Source organism: Halichoerus grypus, chromosome 13 (assembly GCF_964656455.1).
Source record: "Halichoerus grypus chromosome 13, mHalGry1.hap1.1, whole genome shotgun sequence".
Taxonomy (NCBI): Eukaryota; Metazoa; Chordata; class Mammalia; order Carnivora; family Phocidae; genus Halichoerus; species Halichoerus grypus.
This window is the reverse complement of record NC_135724.1, coordinates 38,011,733-38,039,718: the sequence shown is the minus strand read 5'-3', so window position 1 is coordinate 38,039,718 and position 27,986 is coordinate 38,011,733. Positions and strand designations below refer to the sequence as shown.

Sequence of the window (27,986 nt, the reverse complement as noted above, 5' to 3'; positions counted from 1 at the left end):
TCCCATTTATTGAGAGCATGACTGGGAGGGGTTGGAGGCATGGGGGTGGGGGAAGGGACAAAGGGAGAGGGAGAGAAAGAATCTCCAGCAGACTCCCAACACAGGGCTCTATCCCACAACCCTGAGATCATGACCTGAGCTGAAACCGAGGGTGGGATACTTAACCTGAGCCACCCAGGGGCTCCTAAAGTTTTACCTTTCTAAGGATTTCCAAGGATTAGTTGGAAGTTTGGTAAACAAGGGGCAAGATGAAAAAAATCTCCAGAATGCCCTCAGTAAAAACTAGATATTTGCTTTATTCTTTTATACTTTTTTTCTTGTTCCATTTTTAAGTTAATAGGAAACCTCAATAAGCTAAAATTTTAAAATGTCAGCTGTAAAATGTATCTGTTTGTGTATTCAATCTATTTTCAGAAATATTTGAAGACATTTTAAAGATGTAAATTAAATGGAAACTGTACCTGTGATAAAGTACTAGTAACCCAAATAAATAGTAAATCTCTACTAGAGAATTTGGACTTGGACACAGGTTTCATCTTCAAATGATGAAATCTCATTTAATATATACATATAAAGATACAGTTATAAGATAATAAAACTAATGTGAAAAACCTGGGTTCAAGTCTTAATACAGAAACTTTCTAGATATGTGAACTGTAAATTTGGGCAAATCATGTATCCTCTGAGATTCACAAGTAAAATGTGAACACTGCTACTACTTTTGTCCATTTGTCAGGTTGTTGGAACAGAGGAAATGAAATTATGAATGTTAAATGGTCCAATGAATGTGAGATCTGATTCTTAACTGGACTCCTATCCTTGCCTAACTTCTCAGTAATAATAGAGGATTCATGGATTATTTAGGCTAAAGTCTAAGGATTTATTCAAGTTGATGTAACTCATTGTATTAGTCAAGGTTCTCCAGAGAAACAGAACCAACAGCTAATACATGTGTATGTGTATAATATATGTAATGAGGAATTAGCTCACATGATTATGGGGGCTGGGAAGTTCCAAGATCTGCAGTTGACAGGCTAGACACTAAGGAAAGCTGACCATGTAGTTTCAGTCAAAGTCCTAGGCCTGAGAACCAGGAGAGGTGACTATGTAAGTTCTAGTCTGAAAGTTTGCAGGCTCAAGACCCCCAAATTGCTGATTTTTCAGTTCAAGTCCAAAAGCAAGACCTGACTGCTATCCAGCTCAGAAAGGCAGATGGATTTCTCTCTGACTTAGCCTTTTTGTTCTAGGCAGGTCTTCATTTGATTGGAGGATGCCCACCCATATTAGAACCATCTCCTTTACTTAGTCTACCAATTCAAAAGTTAATCTCATTCAGACAAATCCAGAATAATGTTAGGCTGAATGTCTGGCTACCCTATGACCAGTCAAGTTGACACTTAAAATTGGCCATCGTACTTATGTATATTTTTTAAATTAAGATCTCTAGATTTTAATTTCAGCAGAGTCAACCTAGGTATTATGTTTCAGGTGTACAATATAGTGCCTCAGTTTTCTACACATTACTCAGTGCTCATCATGATAAAGGTACTCTTTAATCATCTTCACCTATTTCATCCATCCCCCCACCCACCTCTCCTCTGGAAACCATCAATTTGTTCTCTATAGTTAAGAATCTGTTTCTTCGTTTGTCTTTCTCTTTTCTCCTTTGTTAGTTTCTTAAATTCCACATGAGTAAAATCATATGGTATTTGCCTTTCTCTGACTTATTTGGCTTAGCATTGTACTCTCTAGCTCCATCCATGTTGTTGCAAATGGCAAGATTTCATTTTTTTTTATGGCCAAATAATATTCCATATAACACTTCTTCTTTATCAGTTTATCTATTCATGGGTACTTGGGCTGCTTCCATAATTTAGCTATTGTAGATAATATTACAATAAACATAGGGGTGCATGTATCCCTTTGAACTAGTGATTTTGTATTTTGTAGTTCTATTTTTAACTTTATGAGGAACCTCCACACTGTTTTCCACAGTGGCTGCACTGTGGAAACGGGTTTGCATTCCCACCAACAGTGTAAGAGGGTTCCTTTGTCTCCACATCTTCACTAACAGTTGTTTCTTATGTTTTTGATTTTAGCCATTCTGACAGGTGTGAGGTGATATCTCATTGTTGTTTCGATTCTCGTTTCCCTGATAATGAGTGATTTGAGCATCTTTTCAAATGTATCTGTTGGCCATCTGTAAGTCTTCTTTGGAGAAATGTCTGTTCATGTTTTCTGCCCATTTTTTAACTGGATTATTTGTTTTTTGGGTGTTGAGTTGTATCAGTTCCTTATATATTTTGGATATTAACCCTATATTGGATGTCACTTGCAAATATTTTCTCCCATTCAGGTTGCCTCTTAGTTTTGTTGATTGTTTCTTTCACTGTGCAGAAGCTCTTTGTTTTGCTGGCCCAATAGTTTAGTTTGCTTTTATTTCCCTTGGCTCAGGAGACCTATCTAGAAAAATGTTGTTATGGCCAATGTCAGAGAAATTACTGCCTGTGCTCTCTTCTAGGACTTTTATGGTTTCAGGTCTCACATTTAGGTCTTTTATCCATTTTGAGTTTATTTTTGTGTATGGTGTAAGACTGTGGTCCAGTTTGATTCTTTTGCACGTTCCTGTCCAGTTTTCCCAACACCCTTTGTTGAAGAGACTTTTTCCCATTGTATTTTCTTGCCTCCTTTGTTAAAGAGTAATTGACCATATAATTTCAAGTTTATTTCTGGATTTTCTACTTGGTTCCATTGATTTACGTGTCTATTTTTGTGCCAGTACCTACTGTTTTGATGACTATGGCTTTGTAATATAACTTGAAATCTGGAATTGTGATGCCTCCAGTTTTTTCTTTTTCAAGGTTGCTTTGGCTTTTTGGGATCTTGTGTTTCCATACAAATTTTACAATTATTCTATTTCTGTGAAAAATGCTTTAGGTATTTTGATAAGGATTGCACTGAATCTATAGATTGCTTTGCGTAGTATAGACATTTTAACAATATTTGTTTTTTTAATCCATAAGCATGGAATGTCTTTCCATTTTGTCATCTTCAATTTCTTTCATCATTGTTTTGTAGTTTTAGAGTACAGGTCTTTTACCTCTTTGGTTAAGTTTAGTCCTAAGGTATTTAATTAATTTTAGTGCAATTGTAAATGGGATTGTTTTCTTAATTTCTCTTTCTCCTGCTTTGTTATTTTAGTGTATAGAAAGGCAACAGATTTCTGTACATTGATTTTTCAGCATTGAGTATAATGTTAGCTGAGGGATTTTCATTTACAGCCTTTATGATTGAGGTATGTTCCCTATAAACCTACCTTGTTAAGGGTTTTTTATCACAAATGGAAGTTGTACTTTGTCAAATGCTTTTTCTCCATCTATGGAAATGAACATAATGTTTTTATCCTTTCTCTTACTGATGTGATGTAATGTTGATTGAATTGCAAATATTGAAACAGCTTTGCATCTGAAGAATAAAACCCACTTGATGGTGGTGAATGATTTTTTAAATATATTGTTGGATTTATTTGCTAGTATGTGGTTGAGGATTTTTGCATCTATGTTCATCAGAGATACTGGCCTGGTGGTCTCTTTTTGTGATGTCTTTATCCAGTTTTGGTATCAGAGTAATGCCTTCATTGAATGAATTTAGAAGTTTTTTTCCTCTTCCATTTTTTTTTTTTTTTTTGAAATAGCTTGAGAAGATTAGGTAGTAAAGCTTCTTTAAATGATTGGTACAATTCACCTGTGAAGCCAGCTGATCCTGGACTTTCGTTTGCTGGGAGTTTTTTTTGATTACTGATTCAATTCCATTGGTGGTAATTGGTCTGTTCAAATTTTCCATTTCTTCCTGCTTAAGTTTTGGTAGGTTATATGTTTCTAGAAATGTATCTATTTCTTCTAGGTTGTCCAATTTGTTGGCATATGGTTTTTCATAATTTTCTCTTAAAATTGTATTTCGATGATGTTATTTTTCCTCTTTCATTTGTGATTTTGAGACCACTTTTTAATTTTTGAGTCTGCCTAGAGGCTTATCAATTTTGTTGATCTTTTCAAAGAGCCAGCTCTTGGTTTTATTGATCAGCTCTAGGGTTCTTTTAGCTTCCATAGCACTTATTTATCTTTATTATTTCCTTCCTTCTGCTGGTCTTAGGTTTTGTTCTTTTTCTAGCTCCTTTTGGTGTAAGATTAGGTTGTCTGAGATTATTATTCCTTCTTGAGGTAGGTCTGTATTGCTATAAATGTCCCCCTGTCAGAAACACTTGGCTGCATCTCAAAGATTTGGACCATTGTATTTTCATTTTCTTTGTCCCCATGTAATTTATTTCTTCTTTGATTTCTTGGTTGACCCATTCATTTCTAAGTAGCATGCTATTTAACCTCCATGAATTGGTGGTGTTCCTAGATTTTTTTTCTTGTTGATGTCTAGCTTCTCAATCTTGTGGTCAGAAAAGATGCATGGTATGACTTCAATCTTTATTTTGTTGAGACTTCTTTTGTGGCCTAATATGTGATCTACTCTGGAGAATGTTCCATGTACACTTGAAAAACATGTGTATTCTGCAGTTTTAGGATGGAATGTTCTGAATATACTCTTAAATCCATCTGGTCCAATGTGTCGTTCAAAGCCACTGTTTCCTATGCAAATCAAAACTACAATGAGATAGCACCTCACACCTGTCAGAATGGCTAAAATCAACAACACAAGAAACAAGTGTTGGCAAGGAAAAAGGGAACACTCTTGTACTGCTAGCAGGAAGGCAAACTGTACAGCCACTGTGAAAAACAGTATGGAGGTTCCTTAAAGTGTTAAAAATAGAACTTATGATCCAGCAATCACACTACTAGGTATTTACCCAAAGAATACAAGAACACTATTTCAAAGGGATACATACACACTATGTTTATAGCAGTATTTACAATTGCCAAGGTATGGAAGCAGCCCAAGTGTCCATCAATCGATGGATAAAGAAGATATGGTATAGTTATACAATAGAATATTATCCAGCCATAAAAAATGAAATCTTGCCATTTGCAACAACATGGATGGAGCTAAGAGTATAATGCTAAATGAAATAAGTCAGAAAGACCAATACCATATGATGTCACTCATATGTGGAATTTAAGAAACAAAACAAACAAGCAAAGGGGAAAAATAAGAGAAACCAAGAAACACTCTTAGTTGGAGAGAACTGATGGTTACTAGAGGGAAGTCTACTTCTGGGAAACCTATAATGCAAGTGTTACTATGCTTGATGGAGTCACTGAGTTCCCTAAGTCTATTCTCATTTTGCATAACCCTTTTTTCTCTCACTCGCTGAGCCTGATTACTTTCCCATTACTGTCTCCCAAGTCATTAATCCATTCCTCTGTTTTCTCTAGCTGCTATTTATTCAATCAAGTATATTCTTCATTTTATTTATTGTGTTCTTCATCTCTGAATGGGTCTTTTTTATCTCTCTGTTGGGTCTCACTGATGTCATCCACTCTTTTCTCAAGTACAGTGAGTATCTTTATGATCATTACCTTAAATTCTCTAATCAGGTATATTACTTATCTCCTATTTGCTTAGGTCTCTTGCTGTGATTTTGTCCTGTTCTTTCATTTGGGGCATAGTCCTCTCTTTTTCCTAACTCTGTGTCTGTTCTCATGTATTAGGAAAGTCAGCTATGTCTCTTGTTCTTGAAAGTAGTGGGAGAGGCACACACTTTTAACAAGGTAGCACTTGTCTTCTTCCACAGGGGACACAGAACCACTGCTAAGACTGGGCTGGTTGTGGCTGTTCTGCAAAACATGGGCAGGGGGTGCAGTTTTAACAAGGTGCACATGACCTCTACAGGAAGTTGGGAGAGGCAATGTTGGCAAGGTTTGCTGTGGTCTTTTGGGGGAGAGGCTTGCGGGGCCAGGGCTGAGTCAGGACCAGCTGGACAGGATGGGGCACAGTGTAAGGAATTTAGGTAGTGAATGCCTGTGCAGCACTGGTTCCTGCAGGTGACTGTGTGATTATGCTGGGGAGCAAGGGAGGGTGCCTGTTAACTCATTTGTTCCTGGAGAAGTCCCTCAGGGATCTGTGAGATTATTAACTAACTCTCCCTCTGGTGTGCCCCAGATGTTTTTCAAAGAGCTGCTTCTAAGCTGTATCTCCTCAGTCTCTTTGTTGTGCCAGCCTTAAAGGGCAAGAACTCAGGTTTCTATCACCCTCTAAGCTCTCTGAGCCAAGCCCGCTGATTTTTAGAGTGCCAGGCTTTACATCCTTCTGGTCGCTAGAACTCATGAAATTCGTTCCTTCTGGTTTTCAACGCCAAATGCTATGGGGATTTGTCTTCCCTGTGCAGGCTTCCCAGGGTGATGTTCTGTTTCTCACCCTTAACCCCTGTGGTTCCTGCCCCCTCCATTGGCCATACCTAGAGGGTTTAGCTCCCCACCACATCTCTATCCTTCCCAACCTCTTCAATGTGTCCTCTTCTCTACATTTAGTTGTGGAGTTTGTTATACCAGTCGTGGGATCATTTTTTGGGTTATTTACATTGATGTGTTATCTAGTTGCATCCATGGGATAAAGTGAGTTCAGGGTCCTCCTAACTCCACCATCTTCCCCATAACCCTCATATAAAGATGATTTCAACTCTGATATTCCAAACAGAAGATACTCAAAATCATTTTAATGTTTTGAGATAGTTATATAAGGCATGTTTACTATAAAATAAATGCCTACTATACAAATAAAGATTTAATAAGAGTTGCTTTTTGTTCTATATGCTCAATGGTAAAGTTATTTATTTCATTCAAAGGAAATGAAATTCAGCCTGGCATTTTATTCATTTAGATTTCTACTGTGTTTGTTTTGTTTTCAATAATTAAAATTTGAGTATAGTGACAGATGGTAGCTGCAATTATGGTGAACACAACAGTTACTGTTGTACACCTGAAACTAATGTGTGTCAAATTCCTTTGAATTCAGGATATTAAACACACCCCCCCCAAAAATGTTAATACCATCGTGATTAAAAAGCTTAGGATAACAACAACCATTAGCAGAAATTCTGATGGCTCATGAGGTAAGACATATATGAAATAATGACCCCTCCAGAGTTAGGATTACCAATAATTAATAAAATTTATAGCTAATAACTGCAATATTATATTACAATATAAAAATGCAACACTGACTCAGCTTGGTCATTAATCCCTTAATGTATGGTAGAATAGTTATTTTTTCTGTTTTCAAAAACAAAATTACTTTTCTTTAGCAATTTTCCAATATTCTCATCACTATCAATAATCAAAGTGTAATGTCTATGACATATTATTTCTATTCACATAATTTAAATACGTCAAAATTCACTATAAACATAATTATGGAAATAGTTATATATGGACTCCTATAACTGTTACATACTGTTATATATTTATAGGACAAAGTATAAATGAGATGTTTTAGTCTGATCCATTTGTTTTTAAAATTTGAGCTTTCTATGTTTAAGTATGCGCCCAAATCTTAATAAATTTAATGCACATATTTTAAGATGTTTAAATTGTATAAATCCAAGGTAATTTTTAACATTTTTTTCTTGAAAGTATAGGTGAAATGGGATGGGCAGATCCTTCTACCTCTGGAGTATTCATTTTACTTAGTCTTATTTTTTTCCTCTTCTTAACCTTTAATTACTAGTTTGTAAAAGAATTAATGCTAGACATCTAACAAAGAGTAGACTATAAGTAAATCAACTTTATTAAATCATTAAATTGAAGTACGGTCAGCAAGCATGGCTATTCTGTATGTTTAAAAACCATGTCCACTGGGGTGCCTGGGTGGCTCAGTTCGGCTCAGGTCATGGTCCCAGGGTCCTGGGATTGAGCCCCACATTGGGCTCCTTGCTTGGCAGGAAGCCTGCTTCTCCCTCTCCCACTCCCCCTGTTTGTGTTCCCTCTCTTGCTATGTCTCTGTCAAATAAATAAATTCTAAAAAAAAAAAAAAAGAAAAGAAAAACATGTCCAGGACTGACATGAGCATTATGGCAGTATAAGAAGTTCCTCCATTTTATTCCTTCTTTTGAACAATGAATTAGATATACAGCCAAGAACTGAAACACCTTTGTGAGAAGTGCAGGATCCAGACTATACATCAGGAGACCCAGAAGGAATCTCACCCGCCTGTGCATCCAGTAAGAGGCAAGCAGACCTGGCCCAATCCCTCTCACTGAGGTTATGAAAAAACTTGGAGAGCATGGACCTGGACCAATACCCACAGATAAGAGAAAATTTGCGTAAGTCAGCCATCCCAAGGAGAGATTCCAGCATGTCATTGGAGCCAAAACAGAAGTTTGGTTGCAGTGGAGACAGTAAGAGGAATTTACCCTAGGTACTCCAATCCCCACAACAAAAGACTGAATTATCCAGCAGCAGTAACCTCTCTAGCAGAAAAACTGAAGAGTGGTGAGTAAATGCCTGGCTACCCTAGGTGTGTGGGATGAATGTTTGAGATACCCATTTCTGTCCAGCAGCTGTAACTGGGGAGAGGAAGAGTGGGGAAGAAGCAGATAAAAATATCAGATGACATGAAAGTGACAGGGTTCTTGCTAATTAAGTTCAATACTTTAGCAAGAAATCTGCCCATGGCATCTGGGAGCACCTCACCCAAGGATCTCCCTCACTGGGTCCACAGACACCCTAAATGCCAAACCCACACCTCCTCCAACTCTGCAGTTGACTCCTTGTGCATGGTCCTGAGTGGAGGTCTGGTAAATGGAGTACTATCAGAAAAACAGATCAGGGGCTGTGGCAAGGGAGAAACCACAAATGTGAACTATATAGCACCACTTTCTGTAACCCAGAAAGGAGAGAAAACCCTAAATATAAAAGCACCAATGAATAGTATACCTCACATGAAGGCAATCGGTAGACATTTAAGGAGGTATCAGCTACTTCATGTGAAAAGTGATGCAAAACTAGGAAATATGAACAAAGATAACTTAATTACTAAGCTCTGAGACATGGCATGTCAGGATATTGCTGATAAAGAATTCAAAATAGCTATTTAGAAGAAATACAATGAATTATAAAACCCAGAAAGACCATTCTATGAATTCAGGAAAAAAAACACATGAACAAAATTATATCCTTAGCAAAGAGACATAAATCATAACCAACAAATTCTGGACCTGAGGATTTCAGTGAATGAAATGAAAATTGCAATAGAGAACATCAGTAGCAGAGTAGAGCCAATGGAATACACAATAAGTAAATTAGAGGACAGGAATTTTGAAATAACCAAATCAGAGCAGAAACAATAGTGAAGAAAGTGATTTATAAAATTTCATTAAAAGAACAAATATTGGAATAATTAGTATACCAGAGGGAGAAGAGGAAGTAAAGCAGAGAAAATTTAAATAATAGCTGAGAACTTCTCAAAGTTGGGGAAAAACTTGGGCATCCAAGTTCATGAAAGATAACGGGATATTATCTCAATGTAAAAAGAAATTATTTAAGATAACTTAAAAGATAGAAGGGAATCCTAAAATCAGCCAGGTAAAAAATATTTTACCCTAAAAGAACCCTCCACTAGGCTATCAGCAGATTTCTCAGCAGAAATCCTACAGGCTAGGAAAGTACTGAAAAAAAAAAAAAAATTACCAAGCAAGAATACTCTATATAGCAAAATTAATCTCATAAAAAAAAAGAGCTAAGGGAGTTAATCACAACTAGACTTGCCATGAAAGAAGTGCTAAAATCAGGTCATTAAGCAGCAAAATAAAGAGGCTAATCAGCAACATGAAAAGATATGGAAGTATATAACATTAGTAAAGGTAAATATACAGTCAGATTTAGAAAAGTCTAAATCTGTAAGATAGTGTGTTAGCCACTTATCAGAAATAATTACAGCAACTCTATAAATGATATCAAAAACATAAAACATGAGCATAATAAAGTTAAGATTTTATAGGCAATTGAATTTAAGTTGCTATCACCTTAAAAATGGGCTTCTGAGATGTTTTATGTAAGCCTCTAAGGAAAACCTAGAGTATACTAAAGAGAAAAAATGGGGAAACAGAACTAACCACCATAGAAAAATCACCAATTTACAAAGGTAGAGAAAAAAAAAGTAGGAATACAAAACAACCAGAAAGCAATTAATAAAATGACATTAGCAAATTCATATACATCAATGTAAATGGATTTAATTTACTAATCAAAAGCCACAGAATAACTGGATGAATTAAAAAAAAAAAAGACCAATTATATAATGCCTCCAAGACTCACTTGAATTTTAAGGACATACATAGATTGAAAGTGAAGGCATGAAAAAAAAAAAATTCAATGCAAATGGAGAAGTGCAGTTAGTTATACTTACACCAGACAAAATAGACTTTAAACAAAAATGGTAATGAGACAAAAAAGGTCACTGTATAATGATAAAGGGGTCAATTAATGAAGAAGATACATATTTATAAACCTATAAGGACCAACATCAGTGAATGTAAATATATCAAACAAATATTAATAAATCAGGAGAGAAAGACACAATGCAGTAACAATAGGGGTCTTCAATACCTTAAGTTTAGCAATAGATAAGTCATCCAGATAGAAAATCAATAAGGTAACATTGGCTTGAACCATACATTAGACCTGATGGACCTAACAGACATATACAGAACATCCTATCCAACAGCAGTGGAATGCACATTCTTTTCAATTGCACATGAAATATTCTCCAGGACATAAAACAAGTCTTAGTATATTTAAGACTGAAATCATATGAAGTATCCTTTCTAATCACAACAGTATGAAACTAGAAATCAAGAGGAAAGCTCAACAGTCTATAAACGTGCAAATGTAATACAAACTTCTGAACAATGGGTCAAGGAAGAAATCAAAAGGGAAATAAAAAATAACAAAATTGGAAATATACCAAAATCTATGAGATACTGCAAAAGAAGTTCTTTTATGGGAACTTTATAATGATATGTGCATATTATTAAGAAAATAGATCACAAACCACCAAACTTTACACATCAAGGAACTAGAAAAACTAAGCCCAAAGTTAGCAGAAGGAAAAAAGCCCTGAGCTTTTTTTTCTTTTTTTGAAATATATATATTAAAAAATTCACAAACCTTTGGCTAGACTCAAGGGAAAAAGAAATCAAAATCAGAAATGGAAGAGAAATTAAAACTGATATGACAGAAAAACAGAATCATAAGAGACTGCTATGAACAATTATATGCTAAAAAAAACTGGACAACCCAGAAGAAATGAATAAATTCCTAAAAAACATAAAACCTACCAAGACTGAAACAGGAAAACTAGAAAATTTAAATAGACCAATAATGAGTAAGGAGATTGTATCGGCAATCAAAAATATATAAGACATAAAACCCCAAGACCAGATGGCCTCACAGGCAAGTTCTACCACACATTTGAAGAAGAATTAATGCAGATCGTTCCCAAATGCTTCCAAAAAATTGAAGAGGAGGGAACACCTCCAAACTCATTTTACAAGGCAAGAATTACCCTGATATCACAGCCAGATTAGGACACTACCAGAAAACTAGAGAGCTAAAATATTAATAAAAATTCAAGAAAATTATTCTTGCAAAAAGATGGCAGCGGAGTAGGGGACCCTATTCCAACCAGTCCCCTGAATTGAGATGGATATCTACCAGACCACTCTGAACACCCACAAAATCAGCCTGAGATGTCAGAAGATATATCTGGATCTCTACAAACCTATCTATCACAGGCCGTTGGCTTCAAGGTATGAAGCAGGGAGCCGTGATTCCGCCGGCACATATCAGAAGATAAATGGAAGGGGGAGGGAGCTGTGGGGATCCTATACCGCTGGTGAGCGATAGCCTCCCATGCTGGGGACAGGGTACAGACTCAGAGACCAGTGGCAGGGAGAGGACTTTAGGGCAGCCCCCTGACTGAAACCTGGAGCAGCGGGGGCCGTGCGTGTGAACTGGGGGTGGCTGGCGGTTTTAGAGGCACAAAGGGCACAACGTGCTCTGACCTGGAGGTGAGGACTGGGAGCCCTGCTGAGGGGCGCAAAATGCAGGATGTTGCAGTTTATAGCAGCACATACAGAAACAGAGATAGTGTGCCTGGAGAGCTCACTGAAGAACAGACTGTGATCTCTCTGCTCTGAGGCAGAGGGTTGGAAACTATCTCTTCTGCTCTCTCAGAAAAGACATGGAAAGCTGCCAGGAAAAGCTGCCAGAAAACAAAAGCCCCAAAAAACTGTTTTTCACTGAGCCCATCCCCCCACCTCAGGGGGGCAGGACAACTCTGCCCAAACAGGGTGGCCTGAGTAACAGTGCAGCAGACCCCTCCCCCAGAAGACAGGCTGGGAAAAAAAGAGGCCAGCAACCCTAAGGTCCCTAGAAAATAGGTGCATCTTGCTTGGGTTGTGGTCAATAATTTAGACTCTATACATTCCCTCAACCACCCCTCAACAGAACGACTAGGAGGAGGAACCCCCAAAATAAGAAAGACTCAGAGACTATGACTTATGCCAGAGATTTACAAATGGATACAGATATGACCAAGATGTCAGAGATGGAATTCAGGCTAGCAATTGTGAAGACAAGAGCTAGAATGGAGAAATCAATTAATGGCAACATAGAGTCTCTAAGGGCAGAAATGAAAGCTGAATTGGCAGAATTTAAAAATGCTATCAATGAGATCCAATCTAATCTAGATAATCTAACAGCTAGGGTAAGCAAGGCAGAAGAATGAATTAGTGATCTAGAAGACCAATTAATAGACAAGAAGGAAAAAGAGGAGGCCAGGGAAAAACAACTCAGAATCCATGAAAATAGAATCAGAGAAATAAGTGACACCATGAAACGTTCCAATGTCAGAATTATTGGGATCCCTGAGGGAGTGGAGAGAGAGAGTACTAGAAGATATATTTGAGCAAATCATAGCTGGGAACATCCCTAATCTGGGGAATGAAACAAACATTCGTGTCCTAGAGGCAGAGAGGACCCCTCCCAAGATCAAGGAAAACAGGCCAATGCCCTGGCATGTAATAGTAAAACTCGCAAATCTTAGAACCAAGGAAACCGTCTTAAGGGCAGTTAGGGGGAAGAGATTCCTTATGTACAGAGGGAGGAACATCAGAATAACATCAGACCTATACATAGAGACCTGGCAAGCCAGAACCTGGCAAGACATATTCAGGGTACTAAACGAGAAGAACATGCAGCCAAGAATACTTTATCTGGCAAGGCTGTCATTTAGAATGGATGGAAAGATGCAGAGCTTCCAAGACTGGCAGAAACTGAAAGAATATGTGACCACAAAGCTGGCCCAGCAAGAAATATTAAGGAGGGTTCTATAAAAGGACAAAGACCCCAAGAGTGATATAGAACAGAAATTTACAGAGACAATCTATAGAAACAAGGACTTCACAGGCAACATAATGACAATAAATTCGTATCTTTCAATAATCACTCTCAACCTGAACAGCCTAAATGCTCCCATAAAATGGCACAGGGTTGCAGATTGGATAAAAAGACAGGACCCATCCATATGCTGTCTACAAGAGAACCTAAAGATACATCCAGACTGAAAGTGAAAGGATGGAGATCCATCTTCCATGCCAACAGATATCAAAGCTGGGGTAGCAATTCTTATATCAGACAAAGTAGATTTTAAGCTAAAGACTGTAGTTAGAGACACAGAAGGACACTAGACTTATCCAAAAGAAAAGAGAAAGGACCCAAATTAAAAAATTATGAATGAAAGGGGAGAGATCACGACTAACACCAAGGAAATAGAAACAATTATTAGAAATTATTATCATTCTTAAAGGGTCTATCCAACAAGAAGATCTAACAATTGTAAATATCTACACCCCCAACCCGGGAGCAGCCATCTACATAAGCCAACTGTTAATCAAAATAGTCATATTGGTAATAATACATTAATTGTAGGAGACCTCAATACTCCACTCTCAGCAATAGACAGATCATCTAAGCAGAAAATCAGCAAAGAAACAAGAGCTTTGAATGACACACTGGACCAGATGGACCTTATAAATATATAAGGAACATTCCACCCTAAAACAACAGATTACTCAGTCTTCTCAAGCGCACATGGAACTTTCTCCAGAACAGACCACATACTGGGTCACAAATCAGGTCTCAACTGCTACCAAAAGATTGAGATTATTCCCTGCATATTCTCAGACCATAATACTTTAAAACTGGAACTCAATCACAAGAATAAATTTGGAAGAAATTCAAACACTTGGAAGCTAAAGACCACTCTGCTCAAGAATGTTTGGGTCAACTAGGAAATCAAAGAAGTACTTAAACATTTCACGGAAACCAATGAGAACAAAAACACATCGGTCCAAAACCTATGGGATACTGCAAAGGTGGTCCTAAGGGGGAAATACACAGCCATACAAGCCTCACTCAAAAAAATAGAAAAATCCTGAATTTACCAACTAACTTTATACCTTAAAGAACTAGAGCAAAAGCAACAAATGATGCCTAAGCCACACATTAGAAGAGAAATAATTGAGATTAGAGCAGAGATCAATGAATTAGAAACCAGAAACACAGTAGTTCAGATCAACGAAACTAGAAGCTAGTTCTTTGAAAGAATTAATAAGATCAATAAACCACTGGCCAGACTTATCCAAAAGAAAAGAGAAAGGACCCAAATTAAAAAATTATGAATGAAAGGGGAGAGATCACGACTAACACCAAGGAAATAGAAACAATTATTAGAAATTATTATCAACAACTATATGCCAATAAATTAAAGCAACCTGGAAGAAATGGATGCCTTCCTGGAAACCTATACACTGCCAAGAAAAAACAGGAAGAAATTGACAACCTGAATAGGCCAATAACCAATAATGAGACTGAAGCAGTGATCAAAAACCTCCCCCAAAACAAGAGTCCAGAGCCTGATGGATTCCCTGGGAAATTCTAACAAATATTCAAAGAAGAAATAATACCTATTCTCCTGAAGCTGTTTCAAAAAATAGAAACAGAAGGAAAGCTTCCAGACTCACTCTATGAGGCCAGCATTACCTTAATTCCCAAACCAGGCAAAGACCCCATCAAAAAGGAGAATTTCAGCCCGATATCCCTGATGAATATGGATTCCAAAATCCTCAACAAAATCCTAGCTAATAGGATCCAACAATACATTAAAAGGATCATCCACCACGACCAAGTGGGATTTATGCCCGGGATGCATGGGTGGCTCAACTTTCGCAAATCAATCAGTGCGATAGAACACATTAATAAGAGGAGAGAGAAGAACCATATGGTCCTCTCAATTGATGCAGAAAAAGCATTTGACAAAATACAGCATCCTTTCCTGATTAAAACTCTTCAGAGTATAGGGATAGAGGGAACATTCCTCAAGTTCATAAAATCCATCTATGAAAAACCCACAGCGAATATCATCCTCAACGGGGAAAAGCTTAGAGCCTTTCCCTTAAGATCAGGAACATGTCAAGGATGCCCACTCTCACCACTGTTGTTCAACATAGTACTAGAAGTCCTAGCAACAGCAATCAGACAACAACAAAAAAAATAAAAGGTATTCAAATTGGCAAAGAAGAAGTCAAACCCTTTCTCTTCACAGATGACAGGATACTTTATGTGTAAAATCCAAAAGACTCCACCCCCAAATTACTAGAACTCATATGGCAATTCAGTAATGTGGCAGGATACAAAATCAATGCACAGAAATCAGTTGCTTTCTTATACACTAACAATGCAACTGTAGAAAGAGAAATTAGAGAAAAGATTCCATTAACTATAGCACCAAAAACCATAAGATACCTCAGAATAAACCTAACCAAAGGATCTATACTCTAGGAACTACAGAACACTCATGAAAGAAATTGAAGAAGACACAAAAAGATGGAAAAATATTCCATGCTCGTGGATCAGAAGAATAAACGTTGTTAAAATGTCTATGCTACCCAGAGCAATCTATACCTTCAATGCCATCCTGATCAAAATTCCAATGACATTTTTCAAAGTGCTGGAATAAACAATCCTAAAATTTGTACGGAATCAGAAAAGACCCCGAATCACCAAGGAAATGTTGAAAAAGAAAAACAAAGCTGGGGGGATCACGTTGCCCGATTTCAAGCTATATTACAAAGCAGTGGTCACCAAGACAGCATGGTACTGGCCCAAAAACAGACATATAGACCAATGGAACAGAACAGAGAGCCCAGATATGGACCCTCAACTCTATGGTCAAATAATCTTTGACAAAGCAGGAAAGAATGTCCAATGGAAAAAAGACAGTCTCTTCAATAAATGGTGCTGGGAAAATTGGACAGCCACATGCAGAAGAATGAAACTCGACCATTCTCTAACACCATACACAAAGATAAACTCAAAATGGATGAAAGACCTCGATGTGAGACAGGAATCCATCAAAATCCTAGAGGAGAACATAGGCCATAACCTCTTTGACATCGGCCACAGCAACTTCTTTCAAGATACATCTCCAAAGGCTAGTGAAACAAAAGCAAAAATGAACTTTTGGGACTTCATCAAGATAAAAACTTCTGCACAGCACAGGAAACAGTCAACAAAACAAAGAGGCAACCCAGAGAATGGGAGAAGATATTTGCAAATGACACTACAGATAAGGGGCTGGTATCCATGATCTGTAAAGAACTTCTCAAACTCAACACCCAAAGAACAAATAATCCAATCAAGAAATGGGCAGAAAACATGAACAGACATTTTCAAGGTCACCATTACTCTGATACTAAAACCAGACAAGGATGACACAAAATTATAGGCCAATATCCCTGAGGAACATAAATGCAAAATTCTCCATAAAATATTTGAAAACATAACTTAATACACTAAAACATCATTCACTATCACCCTGTGAGATTTATTCTGGAAACAATTATGCACCAACAAATTGGGCAACATAGAAGAAACAAATTCCTAGAAATATGCAAACTACCAAGACTGAATCATGAAGAATTTAAAAATCTGAAAGAACTTATAACTAGTAAGAAGATTGACTCAGTCATCAAAAACCTCCACACAAACAAAAGTCCAGGGCCAGATGGCTTTACTAGTGAATTATACCAAATATTTGAAGAATTAATATCACTCCTTCTCAAACTCTTTCAAAAAATAAGAGGCGAACATTTCCAAACTCATTTTTTTTCAAGGCCATCATTACTCTGATACTAAAACCAGACAAGGATGACACAAAATTATAGGCCAATATCCCTGAGGAACATAAATGCAAAAATTCTCAATAAAATATTTGCAAACCTAACTTAATACACTAAAACATCATTCACTATCACCCAGTGAGATTTATTCTAGTGATCCAAGGATGGTTCAACATCTGCAACTCAATGTGATACACCACATTGACAAAATGAAGGATATCAATCATATCATCTTAATAGATTCAGAAAAAGCATTTGACAAAATTAAGCATTCAATTATGATAAAAACTCTCACAGAGAAGATAGAGAGGAAACTTACCTCAACATAATAAAGACCATATATTACAAACTCACAACTACCATCATACTCAACGACGAAAAGCTTTCAGCATTTCCTCTAAGACCAGGAAAAAGAAAAGGATACCTATTCTCACCACTTTTATTCAACATAGTATTTGAAGTCCCAACCAGAGGAAGTAGGTAAGAAAAAGAAAATCCATCCAAATTAGAAAGAAAAAAGTGACAGATGACATATTATATATAAGCTCTATAATAGTAGGGTTTTTTTTTTGGTGGAGACTTTAAACAAATTCAGTAAAGTTGCAGCATACAAGATCAATATACAAAAATTTGTTGTGTTTCTGTACATTAAATTATCACCAGAAGATTAAGAACACAAGTCATCAAAAAGTTGCATCAAAAAGAATAAACTACTTAGGAATAGATTTAACCAAGGAGGTGAAAGACCTGTACTCTGAAAATTATAAGACATTGAGGGAAGAAATTAAAGCCAACACAAATAAAAAGCTATTCTATACCCATGGATTGGAAACATTAATATTGTTACATTTTCATACTACAAAGCAATCTACAGATTCAATGCAATCCATATCAAAATTTCAATGGCATTTTTATAGAAATGGAACACACAATTTTAAAATTTGTGTGGTACAACAAAAAGACCCTGAATAGGCAAAGCAATCTTGAAAAAGAAGAACAAAGCTGGAGGCATCTCACTCCCTGATTTCAAACTATGTTACACAGTGATAGTAATCAAAACAGAGTAGTATTGGCATAAAAGCAGATGCATAGATTAATGGAACAGAAGTGAGAGCCTAGAAATAAATCCATGCATATACGGTTCATTATTTTATGAAAAAGGTGCCAAGAATATGCAATGGGGAAAGACTTTCTCTTTAATAAATGGTGATGGAAAAATTGGACACTATCTTACACCATTGACAAAAATGAACTCAAAATGAATTAAAGACTTGAATGTAGGACTTGAAACCATAAAATTCCTAGACCAAATCATAGGCCATAAACTCCTTGACACCAGTCTTGGTGGTGATTTTTAAATCTGTCACCAAAAGCAGAAGCTACAAAAGTAAAGATAAACAAATGTGATTAAATAAAACTAAGAGCTTCTGCACAGCAAAGGAAACTGCCCACAAAAATAAATGGCAACCTACTGAATTGGAAAGTCATATATCTGATAAGGGTTAATACCAAAAATATATAAAGAAATCCTATAACTCAGCACCCCCAAAAACAATCTGATTAAAAAATAAGCAGAGGATCTGAATACACATTTTTCTAAAGAAGACATGCAGATGGCCAACAGACACATGAAAAGATGCTCAACGACATTAGTCATCAGAGAAATGCAAATCAAATCCACAGTGAGATATCATGTTACATGTGTTAGAATGGCTACTATCTAAAAGACCAGAAATAACTAGTTTTGGTAAGGATGTGGGAAAAGAGCCTCATGTACACTGTTGGTGGTAATACAAATTAGTGCAGCCACTGTGGAAAAGAGTATGGGGGGGGGGGCTTAAAAAATTAAGAATAGAATTACCATATGATTCAGCAATTTCACTTCTGGGTATTTATCCAAAGAACATGAAAACATTAACTCAAAAGTATATGCACCCCCATGTTCATTGCTGCATTATTTACAATAGCCAAAATATGGAAACAACCTAAGTGTCCTCTGATGGATAAATGGATAAAGAAAATGTAATATACAATTTTTATTTAGACAAAAAATCTTGCTATTTGCAACAATATAGACAGTCCCTGAGGGCTTTACACTAAGTGAAATAAGTTTTGCCAAGAAAGACAAATACTGTATGATCTTACTTATATGTGGAATCTTAAAAAAAAAAAAAACAAAAACTAAGCTCAAAGATACAGAGAACAGACTAGTAGCTATCAGAGGTGGGTTGTGGGGTGGTCAAAATAGGCAAAGAGGTCAAAAGATACAAATTTCCAATTATAAATAAGTCATGGGGATATAATATACATCAAGGTGATCATATGTTCATTACACTGTACTGCATATTTGAATACTGGTAAGATATTAGACCTTAATAGTTCTTATCACAAAGAAAAAAAGTCTTGTAATTATGTATGGTGATATATGTTAACTATACTTTTTATGATCATTTTGCAAAGTATACAAATACTGAATAATGTAGATACCTGAAACTAACATAATATAAGGTTATATGGCTATTAGACCTCACTTAAAAAAATAACTTTTAAGAAGTAATGTTTGGGGTTAGGGTACCTGTGCCTGTCTTCCCTCAATGGTTTTTTTTTTTTTAAATCAAATACGTACTTTGATTTGTTAAAAATCAAGAGATTTAAAAGTTAAGCACAACACTTTTTTGAACATAAACAAAATACTTTCTTATATGTGAAGGCAGACAGGGTTAATGGATATCCATGGATATTAATGTCCTCTTTCCAATGTTTCATTTTTGTTTTTAAGTTATATACAAGGCAAATTAATATTTTACACAAAATAGAAGAAATCATGGGAGATCATAATTAGAGTGGTATGAGAAGAGTATCTTGTGAATAATGAGGATATGAAAGAGGTGGGTATATTATAAACACCAAAGCATAGGTTTCCTTTGGAATATCACACCAAAAATAAACAGTAAGACCTCTCTCACAATTATGGATAAACTGTTTATGAATATGTTTTTAAGAACAAAGTATTAAGAAAACATGATTGACTTCTGGGGAGACTAGCAGTCTAGGAAGATCCTAGCCTCACCTTGTCTCATGGTGACATGGACACCTGTGGGAACCAGCACAGTGGAAACTCTCCACCTAGCTTGCTAACAGTGTGCCCGACCCCTTTCATCTCATCCTGGGCAGGAGCTTTCCCACAGGGCTGAGGGTTCCCTCCCACACTGAACTGGTGCAGACCTTGCTGGCACCATGAACTTTGCCCCCACATTCTCCTGTGGACATGCCCTCTCCAACATGCTTTGACAGGAGACTATTCAAAGCAGTAACATAAGCCTAACAGGGTTCAGAAACACTCCAAAGTGACTCCTGTCCAAGGGAGAGGGGAAGATAACCACCCATACCAGCCCAACTGCAGCCTCAGCAGTGGGCTGAGGGCAGATGTCTGGTCTGACTACAGGCCCTATCCACCAACAAAAGCTTCACAGGGGAGAATATAGGGAGAGGGCCCTGCAATTTGGTGCTACCACGGATCTGGCAATGCTTGGTCTGACTCAAATGAAGCCCAAGGAAGCCCCAGACTGGCCTAATAACAACACAGGGACCAAGCCCTGCCCAAAACAGGCAGAAAGAGCCATTGTAGGTGACTGGAATAAAGACAAATGGGGCTCAGCCAACAACAGCAAGGTGCATGCAATGAACGTAGGAGACAACTCTGAAGCACCAGCTTCTGGTAAACAGGGGACATTGACTGCAGGACACTACAGGACCTCTTATCATAAAGCCATTTCTTTCAAGAGCAAGAGATGTAGTTGACTTTCCTAACACACAGAAACGATCAGAAAGTTAGACAAGATAAAAGTATGGAGGAATAGGTCCCAATCGAAAGAGAAGGAGAAAATCACAGCAAGGGAGCTAAATGAAACATATATAAGTAATATGCCTGATAGAGAATTTAAAGTAATGGTCATAAAGATACTCACTGGACTTGAGAACAAGAGTGGAGGACCTCAGTGAGAACCTCAAAAAAGAGAGAGAAAACATAAAGAAGAACCAATCAGAGATGAAGAATTCAATTAACTGAATTAAACACACTCAGTAGAATACATAGACTAGAAAAAGCAGAAGAACAAATCAGTGATGTGGAGGACAGAGTAATGGAAAGAAATCAAGCTGAACAGGAGAGAGAAAAAAGAATAAAAATGAAAATAGATTAAGGGAACTCAGCAACACCATCAAGTGTAATAACATTCACATTATAGGTTTCCCTTAAGTAGAAGAGAGTGAAAAGGGGGTAGAAAATGTATTTGAAGAAATAATAGCTGAAAACATCCTGAATCTGGAGAAGAAAACAGAAATCCAGATCCAGGAGGCACAGAGAGCCCTTAATAAAATCAGTCCAGGGAGGTCCACACCAAGACACATAGTAATAAAAATGGCGAATGGTAGTGATAGAGAATTCTAAAAGCAGCAATAGAAAAGAGTTACATTCAAGGGAAAACCTACAAGGCCATCAGCTTATTTTTTAGCAGAAACACTGCTGGCCAGAAGGGAGTGACATGATATATTCAAAGAGCTGAAAGGGGAAAAAAAAATACTTCTATCCAGAAGAGCTACCAATGAAAATAGAAGGAAAGAGAGAGTTTCCAAGACAAAAATTAAAAGAATTCATGAACACCAAACCAGCCCTGCAAGAAATGTTAAGGGGGGCTCTGAGTGGCAAGGAATGATCATAAGTAGGAGTAAGGAAAATAGGAAGCACAAAAGCAGTAAAATTAAGAATATCTAAAAAATTGGTCAAGGCATTCACAAAATAAAAATATAAAGTATGATACGTTATATCTAAAATGTTTGGAGGGGAGAGGAGTATAAATTTAGTGCTCTTAGAATGGGCTCAAACTTATAGAACCATCAACCTAATATAGACTGCTATATGCATAAGATGTTATTTATAAACATAATGGTAATGGCAAATCAAAAACCAATATATAAAATAGATAATAAAATAGATAAAAAACTAAAAGAGAAAGGAATCCAATCATATCACTAAAGTAGCCAGCAAACCATGAGAGAAGAGAGCAAGAGAAGGGACAGAGAACTACAAAAACAACCATAAAACAAGTAACAAAATGGCAATATATATGTATATATCAATAATAACTTAGAATGTAAATGTATTAAATTCTCCAATCAAAAGACATAGGATCACAGAATGGATAAAAAAAATAAGACCCAACTATATGCTGCCTACAAGAGATTCATTTCAGACCTAAAGACACATGCAGATTGAAAGTGAAGGGATGGAAAAGCATTTATTATGCAAATGGAAGTGAAAAGAAAGCTGGGGTAGCAAAACTTGTATCAGACAAAATAGAAACAAAGACTGTAAAAAGAGACAAAGAAGGACATTATATAATCATAGGAAAAATCCAACAAGATACAATTGTAAATATTTATGTACCAAATGTGGGAGCATCCAAATACATAAAGCAGCTAATAACAAACATAAAGAAAGTGATCAATAGTAATACAAAAATAGTAGGGGTCTTTAACACCCTCCTTACATCAATGGTTAGCTCGTCCAAACAAAATCAACAAGGAAAGAGTGGCTTTAAATGACACATTGGACCAGATGAATCTGACAGATATATACAAAACATTCCATTCTAAAACAGCACACACAGAACATTCTCCAGAATAGATCACATTTTAGGCCACAAAACAAGTCTCAACAAATTCAAAAAGATCAAAGTTATATCATGTATGTTTTCTAACCACAATGCTATGAAACTAGAAATCAACCACAAGAAAAAATCTGGAGAGAACACAAATATATGGAGGTTAAATAACATGCTACTAAACAATGAATCAATCAACCAATAAATCAAAGAAGAAATTCAAAAGTACATCAAGACAATGAAAATGAAAAAACAGCAGTCCAAAATCATTGAGATGCAGCAAAAGCTGTTCTAAGAGGGAAGTTTATAGCAACACAGGCCTACCTCATGAAGCAAGAAACATCTCAAACAAAAACCTAACCTTACACCTAAAGGAGCTAGAAAAAGAAGAACAAAACCCTTACCACTAGAAGGAAGAAAATAATACATTTTAGAACAGAAATAAACAAAATAGAAGCTGAAAAAACAATAGGATGAATTAATGAAACCAGAAGTTGGTTCTTTGAAAAAATCAACAAAACTAATAAACCTTAGGCAGCCTCATAAAAAGAGAGGACTCAAAATCAGAAATGAAACAGGAGAAGTAACAACTGACACCACAGAATACAAAGGATAGTAAGAGGGTATTATGAAAAATTATATGCCAACAAATTTGACAATCTAGAAGAAACAAATAAATGCTTAAACTGAATCAGGAAGAAACAGAAATTTGAACACACCAATTACCAGCAATGAAATTGAATCAGTAATCAAACAACTTCCAATGAACAAAAGTCCAGGACCAGACAGCTTCACAGGTGAATTCTGCCAAACATTTAAAGAAGAGTTAATACCTATTCTTCTCAAACTATTTCAAAAAATATAAAAGAAAGGAGACCTTCCAGGCTAGCATTACCCTGATACCAAAACCAGATAAAGACACTACCAAAAAAGAGAACTACAGGCCAATATTTCTGATGACCATAGATGTAAAAATCCTCCACAAAATATTAGCAAACTGAATTCAACAATACATTAAAAAAAGTCATTCATCACAATCAGGTGGGATTTATTCCAGGGTTGTAAGGGTGGTTCAATATTCATAAATCAATCATTGTGATACATCACATCAACAAGAGTCAGGATAAAAACCATGTGATCATTTTAATAGGTGCGGAAAGCATTTGACAAAGTACAACACCCATTTATGATAAAAACCCTCAACAAAGTAGGCTTAGAGGGAACATACCTCAACATAATAAAGGCCATATATAAAAAACCCACAGCTAACCTTATACTCAATGGTGAAAAACTGAGAGGTTTCCCCCTAAGGTCAGGAACAAGACAAGGATGTCCACTTTCACTACTTTTATTCAACATAGTAATGGATGTCCTAGCTGCAGAAATCAAACAAGGAAAATAAATTAAAAACATCCAAATTGGTAAGGAAGGAGTAAAACTATCACTATTTGCAGATGACCTGATAGTGTATATAGGAAACCCTAGGGACTCCATCAAAAAACTGCTAGAAGTGATAAATGAATTCAGTAAAGTCACAGGATACAAAATCAATATATAGAAATTTGTTGCATTTCTAGACACTAATAATGAAATAGCTTAATAATGAATTAAGAAAACAGTCCCATTTACAATTGCACCAAAAAAGCTGAAATACTTAGGAATAAACTTAACCAAGGAAGTGAAAGACCTATACTCTGAAAACTTTAAAATACTGATGAAAGAAATTGAAGATGACACAAATGGAAAGATATTCATGCTCATGAATTGGGAGAACGAATATTGTTAAACTGTCCATATTACTCAAAGCAATCTACAGTTTTAATGCAATCCTTATCAAAATACCAATAGCATTTTTCACAGAACTAGAACATATACTCCTAAAATTTGTATGGGACCACAAAAGGCCATGAATAGTCAAAGGAACCTTGAAAAGAAGAACAAAAACTGGAAGTATCACAATACCAGATATCAAGATATACTACAAAGCTATAGTAAGCAAAACAGTATGGTACTGGCACAAAAAAAGACACATAGATCAATGGGACAGATAGAGAGCCCAGACATAAAACCATGATTATATGGTCAATTAATCTTTGACAAAGGAGGCAAGAATATACAATGGGAAAATTCTCTTTAACAAATGGTGTTGGGAAAAATGGACCACCTTCTTACAACATATACAAAAATAAACTCAAAATGGATTAAAGACCTAAATGTGAGACCTGAAACCATAAAAATCCTAGAAGAGAGCATAGACACTAATTTCTCTGACATTAGCCATAGCAATGTTTTTCTAGATAGGTCTCCTGAGGCAAGAGAAACAAAAGCAAAAATAAACTACTGGGACTACATCAAAACAAAAGGTTTCTCTACAGTGAAGGAAACAGTCAACAAAACTAAAAGACAACCTACTGAATGGGAGAAGATAGTCACAATATCTTTACATACCCAATAAAGGGTTAGCATCCCAAATATATGAAGAATTTATATAACTCAACAACAACAAAAACAAAAAAAAAATATAAAAAATGGGCAGAAGACATGAACAGATGTTTTTCCAAAGAAGACATACAGATGGCCGACAGACATATGAAAAGATGCTCAACATCACTCATCATCAGGGAAATGAAAATCCAAAGTACAAAGAGGTATCACCTTACATCTGTCAGAATAGCTAAAACAAAAGCACAAGAAACAAGTATTGGTGAGAATGTGGGGAAAAAAAGGAACCCTCTTGCACTGTTGGTGGGAAGGCAAACTGGTACAGCCACTGTGGAAAACAGTATGGAGGTTCCTCAAAAAGTTAAAAATAGAATTGCCCTGTGATCCAGTAATCGCACTACTGGGTATTTACTAAAAAAATACAAAAATACTAATTCAAAGGGATACATGTACTCCTATGTTTACTGCCACATTATTTACAATAGCCAAATTATGGCAGCAACCCAAGTGTCCATCAATAGATGAATCCATAAAGAAGTGGTATATCTATACAATGGAATATACTCAGCCATAAAAAAGAATGAAATCTTGGCATTTGCAATGACAAGGGTGGATCCACAGGGTATAATGCTAAGTGAAATAAGTCCGTGAAATACAATACCATACGATTTCACTCATATGTGGATTTAAGAAACAAAACAAAGAAAAGAGACAAACCGAAAAAAAAAAAAAAAGACTCTCAAATAGAACAAACTAATCGTTACCAGAGGGGAGGTGAGTAGGATGAAGGGTAAAACAGGTGAAGGGCTTTAAGAGTACACTTACCATGATGAGCACTAAGTATAGCATTACTGACTCACTATATTGTACACCTGAAACTAATATAACACTGTATGTTATGTTCTACCAGAATTAAAATTAAAAAAAATGTTTATTTCTACAATAGTGCCCCAAGGAACAATGGAGTAACTTATATTTGCAGAAATAGGAACCAGAAAAAAAATTTCTAAATTTAGTGTAAAAATTACTTTTGGATACATTCAGAGTGCAGCAGTCCTTCCTTATCCATGGTTTCCCCTTCCAGGGTTTCAGTTACTTCTGGGCAACTTCATCTGGAAGTAGATGATCCTCCTTTTGAGGTATCATCTGAAGGTCAATAGCGACTTAATGCTAATGTGACAATGCCTATGTCACTCACCTCACTTCATCTCATCACGTAGGCATTTTATCATCTCACACCATCACAAGAAAGGTGAGTATGGTATAGTAAGATATCCTGAGAGAGCGACCACATTCATTCATGTAACACTTACTACAGTATATTGTTTGTTCTGTTTTATTAGTTATTGTTAAATTCTTAAATTCTTAAACTAAGAAACTTAATTTCTTACTAAGCCTAATTTATAAATTACTAAATTTATAAATATGTAAATTTAAAAATATAATTTATAAATTAAACTTTATCATAGGTATGTAATATAGGAAAACACATACTGTATATATGGTTCAGTACTACCCACAGTATTAGGCACCTACGGGGGGGGCTTGGGAATATCCCCTGCAGATAAGGGGGGACTACTGTACTCAAGAGGATTATATTCCCTTATGAGTTTAATCACCAGAGATAATTTGTTTTTCCCTGAGATCGCTGCGATATTGGCCAGGATGTTAGTCACCACACATTAATCATTTGTTAATTCTGATTTTGACTGAGTGGAAATAGAAACATAGGAGGCAGTTTGTACTTTGTGGACTCACTCACTTCCCCGAGTTCCAGCAATGGTACGCGGATGGAAGGAGGACTCTCTGAAAAAGCATTTGTATGTTAGTCAAGAGCCAAATGTCATTTAAAATGACTGTGTGCCTTGAAACCACAAAAGGAAATATTAGCATTGTAACTGTAATCATATTTGGCATTTGAAATGTGTTAACATGAAAGAGAAAAAAATAAGGCAACTCTGGCCTTCCTACCCTCTTGGAGTGATTCAGGCAGACAGACCCAAGATCTCTAGTGAGGCCGAGGAGCAGCCTGGTGCCTATTTCAGGAAGATGCATCAGTACCTGAACCCAGGAAAGAGGAATGTAGAAAATGGCTAATTCAATTTTCATACAGAGAGTGATATTTCTGACTTCCTAGAAAAGTAGAACATTCTGAACTTCCCAAAGAGCTCCTTCCTGAGTAGCAGCGGGCTGGTGAGGCCAGTAAAATTTAACTTGTTTGTTCAGACAGATTCCCAGAGGACATGTCCAAGTTCAAAGGAGGTTGTATAAGGAAAACAAGCCCAGCCAACCATTAGGAACTCATACCGCCTGGATAGCCCCTGAAGTGGATCCTAGCAGGCTCAAAAAGAAAGGTCCCAGAATACTAATAGAGTCATCTTTTCATTCCTTCCCTTCAGTGAGTAGGCACAAACACAAAAACACAAAACAAAAAGGATCTTAACAGTCAGAAAAGATCCATTTTACTGTAGAGAAGGGCTCTTAGGAAGCTGCTGCCAGAAAGCCTGATCAATATGGAGCTGTAAAACCAGTTACATGTGCTTGGCAGTCCATGGAAAACACAGGGCCACTAACTTCTTTTATTCAGAGCCCTTTCTCTGAGGCTCCCTGACCGAACAAAAACCTGCTGAAAGATTTGGGGGCTCAGTCAGATAAACTGAAAGATATTTCAGTTTATTTTGCAGGTAATTCGTGTC

At 36.4% G+C, this 27,986-nt stretch overlaps 1 protein-coding gene across 9 annotated transcripts in view; it reads right to left on the bottom strand.

The window, feature by feature from the left end:
• NOL4 (nucleolar protein 4) overlaps nt 1-27,986 on the bottom strand; it is a 410,691-nt gene that overhangs the window by 16,533 nt on the left and 366,172 nt on the right. The window contains exon 11 of one of the 9 annotated variants that reach the window (XR_013443339.1): nt 27,262-27,351. The exons of the other annotated variants lie outside the window; for them this stretch is intronic. The gene's annotated coding sequence lies outside the window, so the exon portion shown is untranslated. The remainder of the gene's footprint in view (nt 1-27,261; nt 27,352-27,986) is intronic. 9 annotated transcript variants of the gene reach the window in all.